A 3,756-nucleotide genomic window follows, 5' to 3' on the forward strand; every position below is an offset into this window, starting at 1 on the left:
TTTGGGTGAATTCAAAATCTCTACGAGTTAATATACATGGATGTTTCTTCTGCTAAGTATCAGAATGTTTCTTTTTCATACTAAATGGATGTTCTTTATATATTTTTCGATTTTTTTTGTATTACAAATGTGAATGTCTCTATTTCCTTAAGAATTTCATAATTTTTTTAAAATTTTATAAATATTTAATTATTTTTGCTAAAATATAATTGGATATTTTTTTTGTTAAGTATTAGGATTTTTCTTTTATATTAAATGAATATTTTTTTATATTTCTGTAATTGTTCAAGGACTCCTTCTGGCTAAGATCAAGTGTGTAGTTTGCAGTCTCTTTAATCATTAAAACGGCACCTAATATCCCAAAACGCAGATGTCGGTGATAGAAGACATGGGCATGTGTGCGAAAGGTTGTTGAGCCAAACTTTGTTGAACTGGTTGCAGGGTAGGACGGTGGTTAATTGGGTCAGGTTGTTGATTGGGATTATAAACCGGCTGCGGTTGGATAGGAGGGGTACCTTGGCCTTGAACAGGTGAAGTCATGTGCAGTCTCTGTAATTGCTTCCGGTCGAAGGAGCTAGTGGAAGTGACGAAGATGTGTAGGGAGATGAAGAGGATGGTGCCGAAGATATTGGAGGTGGAGGTTGATCCGAAGGGAGGGCCAGGGATAGTGGAGGCCGCGATGAAGGTTTATGCGGAAAAGAAGGAGAGTGTGGTGGAGGTGTTGCAAGCGCAGGGAATAGAGGCGGCAATGAATATATTCATCTTCGGTTACAAGTAGGTTGTGGAGACGGTGATGGGAGTGCGGAGGCTGGTGGAAACCGAGTTGGTTCCGGCGACTCGCTGATAGAAAAAGAGTGGGTCGCGGTAGGGAGCGGAGAGGGCCTGACGGTGAGAAAGAGAGGTCTGTGTGTGTGATTGTTGGAGGTGGATAGGTTAATGTGAGAGAGAAGAGAAACGTTTTTATAGGTTTTAATTAGGTTTACTTAATCTTTTAAATTTTTTAAATTTTAAATTTAAAAAATTTAAAATTAATTAATTATTAATATAAATTAATGTGATTTTATTTAGTTTTTAGTTGGTAACGTTTTGTTCATATACTTTTTCATAGAATATTTGTTCAAATAGATCGGCCACCAGTAAATTATTATTTATTGAGAAGCGGTTGTGAATATTTATGATTGGATTGGCAAACGTTTCAGGGATTTTCTTGTCTTTTCATCCTTTCAATCCTTTTTTTGTCATGTTATAGATTTTGAGATCTGTTTCGCTAGTTAATTTATTACCGATGCTGTGTGTATAAGCATTTTTAAAATTATATCTAAAAAATGCACGCAAATGTTACTTTTCTTTTTTCGTAATTTTTATAATGCACGAATTTTTATTAGAGAATACAAAAAATGTATTAATATAACACATAAATTTTTAAAATATAACGCACAACTACCTCAGCCTCCCTCAGCTACGAACACTCTGGGCCTCAAACAACTTCCCCAACTGGGCCCACGAACCCATCATCAAGCCCGCTCTCCACGCCCTCGAGATCACCTTCCGATTCATCTCAACCGTTTTCTCAGACCCAAGGCCGTATGCCAACAAACGCGAGTGGGCCCGCAGGCTCGAGTCCCTCGCCAAGGCCCAGGTACAGCTCATCGCAACGCTCTTCGAGGACCAGGAAGAAAGCCCTGAGACACGTGGCGAAGTTCCGGTTAGTGACATCAGCAGTAGCGGTTACAGAAGCTACAGCGAGGCTAGCTTGCTTCCAAGGCTCGCCACGTGGCACAGATCCAGGGATGTGGCTCAGAGGATCCTCGCCACCGTGGAAGCCGAGATGACGAGGTGTCCATACACTTTAGGCTTGGGCGAACCAAACCTCGCCGGAAAACCGATCCTCCGTTACGACGCCATTTGCAGGCCAAACGAGCTTCATTCCCTTAAAACGACGCCGTTGGATCACCTGGATAACTTCGAGAACTTGAATCTCCGCGCGACGCACCAGATTGTGGAGTCCGTGCTGCTCGAGTGTTGCGAAGTCGGTGGAAGGAAGGGTTCGAGAAGGCCGCGAGGGAGTGCTACGCAGTGGAACGGATCTGGAAGCTTCTAACAGAGATCGAGGAGCTTCACTTATTGATGGATCCAAACGATTTGATGAAGCTGAAGAAGCAGATCGAGATTCGGTGTTTCGGCGATACGGCGGCATTTTGCTTCCGGTCAAAGGAGCTAGTGGAGGTGACGAAGATGTGTAGGGAGATGAAGAGGATGGTGCCGAAGATATTGGAGGTGGAGGTTGATCCGAAGGGAGGGCCAGGGATAGTGGAGGCCGCGATGAAGGTTTATGCGGAAAAGAAGGAGAGTGTGGTGGAGGTGTTGCAAGCGCAGGGAATAGAGGCGGCAATGAATATATTCATCTTCGGTTACAAGTAGGTTGTGGAGACGGTGATGGGAGTGCGGAGGCTGGTGGAAACCGAGTTGGTTCCGGCGACTCGCTGATAGAAAAAGAGTGGGTCGCGGTAGGGAGCGGAGAGGGCCTGACGGTGAGAAAGAGAGGTCTGTGTGTGTGATTGTTGGAGGTGGATAGGTTAATGTGAGAGAGAAGAGAAACGTTTTTATAGGTTTTAATTAGGTTTACTTAATCTTTTAAATTTTTTAAATTTTAAATTTAAAAAATTTAAAATTAATTAATTATTAATATAAATTAATGTGATTTTATTTAGTTTTTTGTTGGTAAACTTTTTGTTCCATATACTTTTCCTAAAAAATAATATTACCTATACTTTTTCTATTTAAAAAATATTTAATTGCACCGTTTAAGTTTTGCGAGTATCTATGACCATAAATTTTAATTTTCATATCTACTATACATGTGCATTATTACAAGGCAATAACAACTAACAAGTAGTGGCAATAATACATATATCTTCTCATTCAAAATCCAATCAGCAAGAAGCTCATACCTAATCTTTCATGGCCTCAGCTTCAATTCTCCGAGACTTGGGGGATGACTATTAGGTAAACAGATCATACCTCAATCATTAATTAGATAATATATCTATGGGAAAGTATGAGGAGCCAATGGAATATTTATACAATGTATACAATAGAAGTTTAGAGAGTATTAGAGATATAATCATTAATGTTACTTTTTTCCATCAGCTAAAGCTTTTGGGATGAGTGGTATTATGCATGGTATTAGAATGCTAGATCCAAAAGGTCAAGAGTTTGAGTCTTGGTGAACCCCAAACTTAGTTTAAGCTTTTGGGAAGATGTTTATTATCGCTAGTATTCGACCCTCCCTAGCAGGATCCTCTATCTATATATAAGACATATATGGTATATCATATATTGTGTGTCAATTTCTAATATGCAGCGATTGAATTATTGAATAGCACCAATTATTAATTACCACAGTATATACTTTGACAGTATCAAACATATTATGCGTCCAGGGCAACGTGTCGACGGATTGAATGTGAACTCACTAGATATTTTACATGATTTTGGGTCATTAATAAAGGATTAAATAAATTTCGCATTTTTATTCTTTCACAATCAAAGCATTACGCTTAAACTCTATGTATAATTGAAATCGGCTATTAGATAGCTATGTTTAAAACATCTATGTTAAGTGTATTATGTACACTAAAACATAAGAATAATTATATTTTTTTCCTTATTTTAATGATTTTTTTCTTTCTATACTAATTAAATACTAGTAATACTAACCAAATTAAAGTAATTTTTATTTATAATGAATATGTT

General features: G+C 38.6%; 1 pseudogene; it reads left to right on the plus strand.

Moving 5' to 3' along the window:
- The window catches only part of LOC107632376, a 7,462-nt pseudogene continuing 4,298 nt past the window's right edge, over positions 593 to 3,756 (plus strand).

This window comes from Arachis ipaensis, chromosome B03 (genome assembly GCF_000816755.2).
Source record: "Arachis ipaensis cultivar K30076 chromosome B03, Araip1.1, whole genome shotgun sequence".
NCBI lineage: Eukaryota > Viridiplantae > Streptophyta > Magnoliopsida > Fabales > Fabaceae > Arachis > Arachis ipaensis.